Genomic DNA, 12,740 nt, shown 5'->3' on the forward strand with positions numbered 1-12,740 from the left:
AAGAACACATATAGTATTATTCCATTTAATGTATATAAAGTCCAAAAACAGACAAAACTATGTTATATTGGTTTGCGATGAATCCTAGGTGGTAAAAGCACAAAGGAAAGGAAACTACTATCACAAATGTCAGATTAGTGACACCTGGGTGTGGGTTATGCTCTAGAAGTAACACACAACACAGCAAGCTTCTTCTGGTTGCTGGCAATGGTATACTTCCAGGTCTAATTGGTGGTTATATAAGTACTTGCTTTTTATAATTAAACTTTAAACTATACAGTTATGTCTTGTGTATTTTTCTATGGGTTATATTTCAAAATAAAAATGCATTAAAATAAAATCATAATTTAAAATGCATTAAAATATGCAATAAAATTACCCAATAGAGTATATGTGTGTGTATGTATGTGTATGTATATATCTCCTCCAATGTCTAAGGGTGAATATAGTGTATTGCACAGAATATACCCTTGATTTTTTTTTTCAAGACAGTTCAGGATGAGAACTCAGTAATAAAAGCAGGGCGACCCAGGAATGAATTTCTATAGACGGGCTTTCCTACTACACTTTCTTTCTTTGAATTTAAATGCAATACCTAAGATCTGTATTCCTGGGAAATTTTCGGTACTGACACAAATGTTTAATTCTATGTATGACTACTCACCAGGAGCCATTAGTTAATATCCAAATTATTATAAGAAACAAACGAAAGCTTTTGAAAAAGCAAAGCCAGGACACAAGTATTTTTTGGTGTTACCTTCTTAGTTTAATCATGTCCTCTGATGGAACCTCCAATGATTTCCATCTCATCTCTGAGTAAAAGCCCAAGTCCTTACAGTAACTGAAAAGGCCCTGCACAAACTGGACCTCATTACCTCTCTGGCCTCATCTCCAATTATGTTCTCTGGAGTTCACTGTGTTCCAGCCACACTGGCCTTCTCTGCTGCTGTTCCTCAGACAGAATAGGCTCATTCCTGCCTTAGGGCTTTGCATTTGCCCTTTTTTCTACCTGGATAACTCTTCCCCTAGATATTCTCCTGGCACACTCCCTCCCCATTGTTGGGGCTTTCCCTAATAACCACCATCTCTGTGAGGCCTTCCCTGACACCCTTAAGCATGTCATCCCCTCCCCGCCCCAGCCATAATCCTATTTCTCCTGCATTGCTTCATTTTTTTCTATAGCACACAGTCATTTACCACACTTTACCTGAGATGTAAGAAGGCAGACTCTTGTCTGTTTTGTTGCTGTACCCAGACAGTGTCTGGCAAGTGGAAGATCAGAAACAAATACTTATTTAATAAATGACTTTATTAATCTCCTCTTCTTTTGGATTTCTATCCTTGAAAGATTAGACAATAACTTTTTTTTTTTTTTTTTTTTTTTTTTTTTATGGTACGCGGGCCTCCCCCTGTTGTGGCCCCTCCCGTTGCGGAGCACAGGCTCCGGACGCACAGGCTCAGCGGCCATGGCTCACGGGCCCAGCCGCTCCGCGGCATGTGGGATCCTCCCAGACCGGGGCACGAACCCGTATCCCCTGCATCGGCAGGCGGACTCTCAACCACTGCGCCACCAGGGAAGCCCCATAGACAATAACTTTTGAAATACAATACATTTGAAAAAAAGAAGGCTTCCCTTCTCTGTAAGTCAAATTTATTAACAAAGTTTGTTTTTACTACAAGTTTCAGATTTATGCTCTTATTAGTACTGACTCACAGGTAAGACTTATAAAAAGTTGATACAAACTAAACTGTATTTTCCCCTAAAACAAATGTGCAGTGCATGTTTTAATGACAGCAATGCTGGGAAAGCCCAGAGAGACAAAAGACAAGAGCTCTCCTGTACTGCTGGTGCGGGTGTGCGCTGCCATAAGCACTAAGGGAATTACTCAACAAGATGTAACAACGAAGACTGAGTGATTGCTTCCGTTAGTTATACTTTTCATTAAAGTTTTTTTTTAATGAGCATATTTTCTTTAAAGTCAGGAAAAAAGGTGTGTTAAATAAAGAATTATGCAAACAAAATATAATTTCAAGAAGAAGGTTCTTTATATTATATTCTGATGCCCACAAAAACAGTAAAGTCTTCTGTTATGTATCCAGATGAAATATCCCAAGACGGTGACTACAGTTAAAAGAAAAAATTATTTTTGACTTAGGAACTGAAACTTTTTATAGCAGTTTCCAGAGTGGAAGGGAAAACAAAACTCCATGGTGTTAGTATTCCACATAAGAACATACTTTTATGCTAAAGAAAGATTTAAAATAGGAACATTTCTCTGCAGCATAAAACATGGGATTGACAGGATAAAGAGCAGGTAAAGGACTCCATTCAAACTCAGTGATTACAACATAAGGAAGAAAATTCACTGAACAATGCACTGCCTACTGAGTGATCACACATACTTCTGAGTATACAGAGAGAGCTTATACTTTTGGTGGAATGCTTCACCTAAAATAAAGGCAGAATAAGCCTAGATCCGAAGGTTACTTTCCAACCACAGTAACTTGTGACATGAACCATATCCTAGGACATAAACAAATCTGAAAGAAAATACACAGGCACCTGATATTCTACACTTATATTTATTACTAAGATTTCCATTTTAAGGTCTTATCAATTATTTTAAAAAATACTTAGCACACAAATTCTTAAAGATAGTTGATATATTCAAGAAAGGAAGTCCTACTCAAACACTTCAGCTGGCGGAGTGTATTATTAGAGAAGAGTAACGGCTTTCATTTGTAACACTTTAACATTCCAAGTGCTCAAAGCTCTGAACAGGATCCACCTTTAAAGTGGGGAAAAAAAAAACCAAAACCCTGGAACATAAAAATTAAAAATACACCCTGGGACTTCCCTGGTGGCTCAGTGGTTAAGAATCCGCCTGCCTGTGCAGGGAACATGGGTTTGATACCTGGTCCAGGAAGATCCCACATGCTGTGGAGCAACTAAGCCCGTATGCCACAACTACTGAGCCCGTGCTCTAGAGCCCGTGAGCCACAACTACTGAGCCTGCGTGCCACAACTACTGAAGCCCGTCCTCCGCAACAAGAAAAGCCACCGCGGTGAGAAGCCCGTGCACCGCAACGAGTAGCCCCCGCTCTCCGCAACTAGAGAAAGCCTGCGCACAGCAACGAAGACCCAACGCAGCCAATAAATAAGTAAATAAATAAAATAAATAAATTTTAAAAATACACCCAACCTCACAATAATGACTAAAGTATAGTGGATTAAAGACTCCAGGAAAAAAATATAAACGAAAACCGGGACTTCCCTGGTGGCGCAGTGGTTAAGAATCCACCTGTCAAAGCAGGGGACACGGGTTCGAGCCCTGGTCTGGAAGATCCCACATGTGGCGGAGCCACTAAGCCCATGCGCAAACTACTGAGGCTTCGCTCTAGAGCCCACGAGCCACAACTACTGAAGCCCGCATGCCTAAAGCCCATGCTCCACAACAAGAGAAGCCAGAACAATGAGAAGCCCGCGCACCGCAATGAAGAGTAGCCCCTGCTCGTCACAACTAGAGAAAGCCCGCGTTCAGAAACGAAGACCCAACACAGCCAAAAAAAAAAAAAAAAGAAAAGAAAACCATTGGTCATTGAAACATATGGTCCCTGAACAAAATTTATCTGTAATAATTCTAATCTAAGGTAAAGGCTTACATTTTTAAAATGTCTAATTTGGCTAAGAATGCTCCAAGAAACTCTTTCGTAAGTATCAGCTACATTTGGTTCATGATGAATTTGTAAGACAAGAATTGAATGAACTAGGTTGGCGATCAACCAACTAAATACCAGTCCTACATTTAACGAGTGGGAAGTATTCTAGGAGTTAAAAAGTAATGAAAGAAAACATATAACGGAGAGAGGGAAAACGTGAGTAGTTACTGATGTTTATGAAAATCAGCTATTGGATATGAGACAATAAAAATATAAAATGTTAAATGCAAAGGTTGCCAAATTTATCAGAGTCCATAAAGAATCCACAGGAAAAGAACATTTCAGAGCCCCTGGCCTTAGTAAAAGAAAACTGGCATTTCAAGTTAGAGAAGGTTTCTTCATCCCTTCCTCTCCTTCAAATGATGATTGTGAATACCAAAGTGGTAAACCAAATGGGAGAATTCAAATAAGATATTTAGGACAAAAATCAAACCACCCAAGCAATAACAAGGAAGGAGGAGGAGGAGGAAAAAACGACATGAGGTGGTTGTTCACTGAAGTTCTGTCTGTAATGGCAAAAAAAAAAAATGGACACAATTTAAATATCCTTCAAAGGGGTTTGGGAAAACTGTGAAATATTCATACAGAGAAATTAAAAAATGAAACAGCTGAAATGAGGGACCTAGATCTACATGTATCCAGATGGACAGATCTTGAAAACAAGAATAAATGAAAAAAATGACTGCAATAGAATTTATTTATACATTCACACACACACTCTGCACAAGATGCACACTAAATTTATGGTCATAAATTGTCTCTGGGGAGTGAGGTAGGAAAAAGAACTGAGAAAGTAAATGAAGAGGACTTCAGCTGAAGGTTTCACAATCTCTCTACTTTTTGTTCGGCTTTTTTTCTTTTTTTTAAAAAATATTTATTTATTTATTTGGCCGCGTCGGGTCTTAGTTGCAGCACGCGGGATCTTCATTGTGGTGCGGGATCTTTCGTTGTGGCACATGGGCTTCTATCTAGTTGCAGCGCACAGGCTCCAGAGCGTACGCACGGGCATGTGGGATCTTAGTTCCCCGACCAGGGATCGAACCCCTGGTCCCCTGCACTGGAAAGCGGATTCTCAACCACTGGACCAGCAGGGAAGTCCCCCAAAACAATGAATTTAGAGGGAAAAGTAGATTAGAAAAGCTTTAAAAAGTTGACATCATAGTAGTCTGAATCAAACCAAAAGAGCCAATGAATTCAGTCCAGATCTTCTCAATAATAAAAAATTTAGCTCTTGGTGAAATATTTTCCCCGGTTGATGGGAACACAGCACCGGGGTTACTTAAGCAGAGGGAGTAAAGAGACTGACGTTCTATACTTCAGTAAGAAGCACATTTTAAATAAGAATAACACCCATCTTGACCCGGTACATCCTCAGAGACTGTCAGTCCTCACAAGGAGCCATGTTTCCAGAGAGCACCTTTTCCTTCCTCTCCATCATCTACCTCTAACCTGAACACTTTCCCTGATTTTACTCCCTCTCCTCTAAGACCAACCCCTCCTTCAATCACCTCAAAGTATAGTACTTAGACTCAAAGAGATTTTTAAAAAGAAAACTTGAGACTTTTGGAAATGATTTAAATGCTTTTTCTCCTCTTTCAAATCTGTTTTTCCGCCCTCTTGCTTCACTTTTTCCATTCCCCAACCTGTTTTTTTCCTTCTTTTCTCTGGCTGACCAACAGTTGCTTTCAACTGCTAGCAAGCATCTGGCATGTTTATACTTTTCCCTTCTTAAGGAAAAGATACTCCAAGTAAACCAAACAAAATGCCTCTCCAGAGCCCAAGAGCAAATAAAGGGAAAAGAACTTAAAAGTAAATAATACTAACCGTATTTTGCTGCCTTTCGTTTTCATTATGGATAGGAATAAAGTTCTAACTACCAAATAAGAGAGCAAAACCAAACTCACATTGTATCATCCTCATAGCATTTAAATTTATCTAGGGTCCTCTGTTTCACAGGTCACTTTGGTTAAGAATTATAAGGCCACTGAGAATAGGTCTGTACAATTGAGTACTACAGCCTAATGGAAACCATAACCTCAAGATTCACAGTAGAGGTACAACCGGAGCACTCCCACCCCCATCTTCCTTGTCTTTTTATTTTTTTATTTTTTGGCCATGCTGATTTTCTCTGTATCACTCAAATTTTAGCACACGTGCTGCCAAAGCGAGCGCTTCCTTATCTTCTTTAAAAGGACTTCTAAGGTCCTTTTGTGGTAAATGCTTTAAGCTGTATAACTATTCCCTCACAAGCAGTATTCAACGCTTCACCATCTTCCAAGTACTCTGACATTCATGATTTATTAACAGCTCTGTGAGGCGTGCAGGGCAAGTATTTTACAAATAAGGAAACAGAAGCTCAGAGGTTACAATCTACCATGGTTACACGGCTATTAAGGGGGCTGAGTTAAGACTGAAGTCTTTCAACTTCTAATTCAATACTTTAATTCCTGTGACTAGGTGATTCGTAGATGAGGTATTATTCAACACGGAGGAACTGGAAAAATACCTGATAGAAGATACATATATATATATATGTGTGTGTGTGTGTGTATATATATATACATACCCTAACTTTCAGTTCTGATTTTGTTTTCAAGTGTCAACTCTGTTGAAAACTTTGCTCTTTTGTTCTAACAAATTCTGAGCACAATTATTAATGACACCTGGGCAAACTGTTGATAGGCTCATTCCTACTTTCAAGACTAGACCCTTGGGAACAAATCATATGTCCTCATATTTTTTTAAGGACTTTCCATATTTTAGCACCTTATCATCATTAATTTTTAAAAATAAAATGTCTACTTTTCTAACATGCCAGAGTATTTTCTAGTCTGAGTTTACAAAAAACCAGCGTCTTTTCCCCAGGAGATCTCTCTCTCCTTTGCCACAAGCTTACAGAATTAAAAAGCACAATTTCTATCATTCCTTAATTATATTCATTTGAAAAGTCTAACATGACTAAAATACTAAATGGCACCATCTTCTACCCAGTTGCTCAAGCCAAAACCCCTATCCTCTCATACCCCAACTATCAGCAAGTCCTGTCAGCTGTCCAGCTTCCTAATACAGTCCACATTTATCCATCTCAAATTTTACCCATTTCTGTGCAGTTTTCTCTCATCTGAACCAGTGTTAACTGGTGTCTAACTGATCTTCCAGCTTCCTCTGTAGCACAATGTCTTTGCCACACAGTAGCCACAATGAACTTTAAAAAGGTAAATCAGATCATGTCCCTCTTCCATTTAACCACACTTAGAATAAAATTCAATCTCTTTACCTGACCCTATAGGGTCCTAAAAAAACTGGTCCACTGTGCCAAATGTATCACCTATCCCTCACTCCAACACACTGACTGGCCTTCTTTCTATAACTAAGCCAAGCTTGTTTCCATCTCAGGGTCTTAGTGCTATCTTCCCTCAGCCCGGAAGACCCTTCTCCTCGTTATTCACATTACTTGCTTCTTGTTATTTATGTTTAGCTCAACAGTCATCTCTTTTTAAAAAGGCCTTCTGGGGACTTCCCTGGTGGTCTAGTGGATAAGACTCCATGCTCCCAATGCAGAGGGCCCAGGTTCAATCCCTGGTCAGGGAACTAGATACCTCATGCATGCCGCAACTAAGAAGTCCTCATGCCACAGCAAAGGTCCCTCATGCCGCAACTCAGAAGTCCTCATGCCACAGCAAAGATCCCTCGTGCCGCAACTAAGACCCGGCACAGCCAAAATAAATAAATAAATGCTTTGGTTTTTTTAATTAGAAATTTTTTAATTAGAAATAAAAAAGTCCTTCTGTGACCACAGCCAAAAGTAGCAGCCCCATCCCTACTCTTCCATGGATTTGTTTTGTGTGAATGAATCCTCCACACTGTCTACAGTCTGTAGAGCCTGATCATCTTCTGAGCACACTTATAATACTGACATTCTGGTCCTGCAAGTCTGAAAACCAGAACCTAGACAGTGGGGGCTCTGCTGAGATAATGCCCAGTTCAAAGTCAGAAGCAGCCCCTGGTCTTTCTCTTGTTTGGGTCCAACAGAAACTTGATTAAACTTTCTTTCTTCATTTGGGTGTAAAAATTTTTAACAAAGCCATCCTGGATCTCTGAAACTTTTCTTATTGTATCCACGTAGGCTTCTCTTTTTAAAAATTATAATATCAAGCCTGTAGACTCTGTCTTGCCTTAAAGAAATCACTAGTTTTGCTGACCACTAAGCCTTATTCTGTAGTACATAGTTTATTTTCTATCAATTGAGGAAAACAACTGATCATAATGGGACTGGGAGCTGAGATCTGTTTTCTGAGATGGGAAACTGGCTAGAAAAATAAAAGGTAGACGTAAAAGCATTTTTGGAGATGGAGATATAAATAATAACAAAAATTGTAACAAATGCCTTTTGGGTGGTAGTAAAAAACCAAGAAAACTTGCTAATGCTACTTAATTCTTCAGGAGTAAAAGACTGAAGTGATCTGAGTAAAGTGAAGGGAGTTCTCTGCTATTAGCCTGAATACTCTTTGAGGGCAAGGGACTTGTACCCAGATAATCCTGTATTGTGCCTGGCACATAGAAGGTGCTTCATAAACATCTGGTGAATAAAGGAATTAGCAAAATATTCTAGAGATATAAAAGGATTTAATGGACATTCAGTAAAATGTTTTACAGATTGTTTTCCAGTCTTACCTAATGCGACTGTTCAAATTAAGTCAACTGTCAGGATACCCAATTCTACTGCTCAATCTACATTCGCAACAGAATTAAAGTGGCTACAGAACCTGGATTCCTCCGCAAGGCTGTGAGGTTACAAAGATAAATTTGCGGCTCTATTTGTTCTTGGCCCTCTGTAACTCTTCTTCCTTTCAATTCAACCAAACCTTAACTGATTAAAGCTGCACATATTTGACTCTGATCCTCAAGATGTAAAAAGACTCTTTTACTCTATTTCCTGAAAACCCTTTCCTTCAAAGCAACGAGTCATCTTATTAGCTGAATCAAATTATTATCAAATAGAGGTCCCTTTTTGGGAGAGGTTTATGGATTATTTAAATTTTGGAAGACTAAGTTTTTCCCACCCATACAACTAGTAGAGTCACAGCAAAAAATAGGTTTTTATCCTAAGTCCAACAACTACTCTGAGCATTAATAAATGTGTTTCCATTGCTTAAGCCCTAAAGTCAATCAACCATAAAAAATATTCGTTGAATACAGTTTGGATGTCCAGTCCCATGTTAAATCACCAGCCTCACTACTACCAATTTCTTTGCTTGGTTTGAATTAAGAGAAAATGTTTCTGGCCTTGAAGAGCCAGGAAAAGACTCAACTTATAGTTAAAAGAAGAACTCATATTTTCAAGAACTGAGAGTTCCCCCTCAATATATAAATTTTCCTCCTTTAAACAATTTCCCTACCATCCTTTTCAGTATACTTGGTCTTTAAATAGGAAGCCATTTAGAAGACACAAAAATTACTTCTCCATCTATTCATCCCTGGAAACTAGATGGAACAAAAACTCAGTAAAATCCGTTTTAAAAATCTAGATAATCAGTTAGTATTCAAATCAAAAAGGGAAGCTTTGGACTCTAGACACAAATTCGTTTCAAATATTAAAAACTTATAGACCTCATAAATAAACTCACTTTTAAGGAAAAGTTACAAAATGTAGGTAAGAGTTAACACTACCACTTTACCTTTATTGCCAGAGGTAGTTACATGAAGATCTGTCTCACAAAGGTCAATATTTTATTGGGTCTTTCGAAATCAATTCTTCACAATGAGAAATGGACATCAGTTAAATAAACTGTTAGAACAGAACAGAACAGAACAAGTCAATATATTCATAAGCTCTTGCTGTCCTTGGGACCTGAATTCTAGTGTAGGCTTTGCAGATACTTTACTAAATCTAAGTTTTCTTATATTTAAATTGAGGGCAACTGTCCAAGGCTCTCTAAGCTCCCTTCTAGAACTAAAGTTCTATGACCCTTAGGAAAAACTGTTAAAATTACATCTGCCTCTCTACATATATGCTTTTTAAAAAATAAAAGCAATACGTACTCAGTATAAATAATTCAAAAGTTATAGGAAGCTATAATTGAAAAGTAAAAGTTACCTTCCAGACACCCAAGTTCCTTTTTCCTAAGCCTAAAGACACCCACTGTTTTCTTTTGTAGCCTCAGAAACAAGCAAAAAAACACACAAAACCAAAAAAAGGCATGTACCAGCAAACAGACACACACAGACACAGACACACACACACACTCATACTCCTTGGAGGCACACACATACCTTGATCTTTCCAAAGGCTGCAAGGAATTCCACTGTACCCTGATGTGTGGCTTCTGGGTTTTTGCTACTGCAAACAATGTAGCAAACAGGTGTACCTGAACATAAATGCAGCAAGCCCAAGTCTAAGCACTGTTTATTTTGATAGATAATGCCAAATTGCTCAACAAAATGTTGTACCAATATATACTCCCCATCCACATGACTGACTGCTCAATTCTCCCACACCTTTGAGTACAAGGAAGCACAAAGAGTAGGTGAGAGTGAGCAACTTGTACTGCAGATTCTATTAATTCCAAGGAGATCAAGTTCTATCTTAGATCAGGATATGGATTTAATAGCATGTATGGCTAAATTCCTCCACATATAGTCTGGCCACTTTCACCCAGAGATGGATATCGGTACACTGAAAAATCAATTTAGTTCCTTATCTTCTTCACTGCCAGAGGATCCCTATTAATTCAGCTGTTTATTCCCAAGTTAAATGGAATAGTACATGATCTCAGAGTTGATAAGTGTTAACAGAGCACACAGAAGTAACTCCTGGTGTATTTTTTAAGTGTTTTTTAATTAAATAATTGGTATAATGTCTAGCATGGAGTAGATACTCCATGTACTCCATGTACTCCAGGTACAAGTAACTGTTAATTAAATTAATGAGTGTCATCCACTTTGAAAATATCATCTTAGTTTACTAGGAAGTACTTGCAAAGGACCATGTAAACATCAGGCAACTCCAGGAGGAGTACATGAGTTTCTAAAAACAAAGTAAACATATATAAAAGTTCTCATTTTACTTTTCTGTAATTTGTTATTTTAAGTATTTCTTACATCTTCAGTTGTAGTATGCCATCCCATGGTGGGGAGGGAGCAACAACTTTGGTCTTACACTGAAATGTGGAAAAAGAAATTAAAAAAAAATTTTAGAACCAGGGAAATGAGGTATATCTAATGTGGTATGTTTTCAGCAGAAGCTCCCTCTAATTTTATAAGAAAAGTGATTAAACATAATTTAGGAACACCCACTATGAGATTATTCCCAACACATAATCCTTCCTTTCCTCATCCAAGTAAACCAACCACACCCAACACTAAATCTCTTAAGAAAACTGCCCCCAGTTTCTTCTATTATCAGGGGATCACTAAAAGAAAAGCCTCACAGTTTTAAGGATCAACACGAAGCACTCAAATCAAAGCCGACCTTACATACACTTACACGTAAAACTCACCAAACACAGCAAGTCCTATGCTAAGGGCCAGAAGCATCTTTCAAAATGAGGGAAGTCTTCTCAGCCCTTGCTCTGACTAATTATCAATGGGGCCCAACTCCAGACACTGGGTTCAGAGCAGATAATCCAACAAGGCATCACCTAGGAAAGGGAGGGGCAGTTGAAGTAAATGGGACACGAAGTCAAATATAAGGGTCACCTGGCAAGGGTCCTGCCCATGACATTATCAGAAAACACATGGGAGGTCCCCAAATTCCACCACTAACAACAACCAGAAAAACACCCTTACCTGTAGGCCCTTTAAGATTGGCTGCAGCTGAAAAAAAATTAAAGTCTTCTAGGTGCTAGCAAATTCTAGCTAATGGAGTTCAACGTCCCACCTACCAGAATGAACTCCATAGATTAGAAGATAAAAATTTTAGGTTAACAGTTTTCAAATAAAAATTATGAACTACGGGGCTTCCCTGGTGGCGCAGTGGTTGAGAGTCCGCCTGCCGACGCAGGGGATGTGGGTTCGTGCCCCGGTCCGGGAAGATCCCACGTGCCGCGGAGCGGCTGAGCCTGTGGGCCATGGCCGCTGAGCCTGCGCATCTGGAGCCTGTGCTCCGCCACGGGAGAGGCCACAACAGTGAGAGGCCCGCGTACCGCAAAAAAAAAAAAAAATACTAATAATACTCTGACACTAGGAGGTGAAGGGACTGAGCAGACACATTTTCTAGGTCATGGAAAAGACTGCCCCTCAATGTACCTTAATAAAACCCTCACCATGTACCTTAATAAAATGGCATTCTGGTTTACCTGCCAGCCCAATGTGAGTTTGGCTAGCCACTTTTCTCTGAGACCAGTCAACTCTGGTGCACTGAAGAAACAAGTTTACTTGAAAAACTGAGGAATGGATCCTAAATCCTAAAGGCCCAAAAAAGTTAACAGCATCCTGAGAAGGCTTGTCAGAAGAGCTAGTCAGTCAGCTTATGACCTTGGTTCCCTCTAAAAGGCAACACTGGTCAAATATGCTTCAGTAAAAAGAATGTGATGCTAGGAGGGAGATATTTGAAGTATACCACAAATTAGCTTTAACACAATTATGTACTTTATAGAGAAAGTCTGAGTTTTAAAAAGTACTAGTCAGTTCTCAATTATCCACACTAAAGGAAGTGAAAAGTGGTGTAAATAATTCAAAACAGACAGTAAACAAAGAAATCCTTAACATTCTACTTTAGAATGTATTATGTAATTTTTCCTATAGATTTATATCCAAAATTGCACCTGGATATGATCGACCTCACAGCATCCTCTTGAGGCTCAATCTTAGGCCACAAAATTCTTTCAAATGAAAGTCTCTAAATGTTATATAGAAGTAAAAGGTGAGAACAAATGAGTTTCCAAAAGTGAATCAGTCTAGACCTGGTAAGTCATGAGAGATCATCCAACTGAGGATTTTTGCTCCCACAGATATGGGGGTGCATTATTGTGCCTAAGGAGCTGGAAGTGGGTATCAGCCTAACTGCAGGCCAATTTATT

The 12,740-nt window shown here is 38.9% G+C and overlaps 1 protein-coding gene across 4 annotated transcripts in view; it reads right to left on the reverse strand.

The window, feature by feature from the left end:
• SPOP (speckle type BTB/POZ protein) overlaps nt 1-12,740 on the reverse strand; it is a 65,878-nt gene that overhangs the window by 36,101 nt on the left and 17,037 nt on the right. The window contains exons 2-3 of one of the 4 annotated variants that reach the window (XM_081218292.1): nt 11,220-11,360; nt 9,399-9,508 (exon numbers count right to left, since the gene is read on the reverse strand). The exons of 2 other annotated variants lie outside the window; for them this stretch is intronic. The gene's annotated coding sequence lies outside the window, so the exon portion shown is untranslated. The remainder of the gene's footprint in view (nt 1-9,398; nt 9,509-11,219; nt 11,361-12,740) is intronic. One more of the 4 variants, XM_081218293.1, reaches the window with a different exon arrangement.

Source organism: Mesoplodon bidens, assembly GCF_964165515.1.
Source record: "Mesoplodon bidens genome assembly, chromosome: 19".
NCBI classification, from domain to species: Eukaryota; Metazoa; Chordata; class Mammalia; order Artiodactyla; family Ziphiidae; genus Mesoplodon; species Mesoplodon bidens.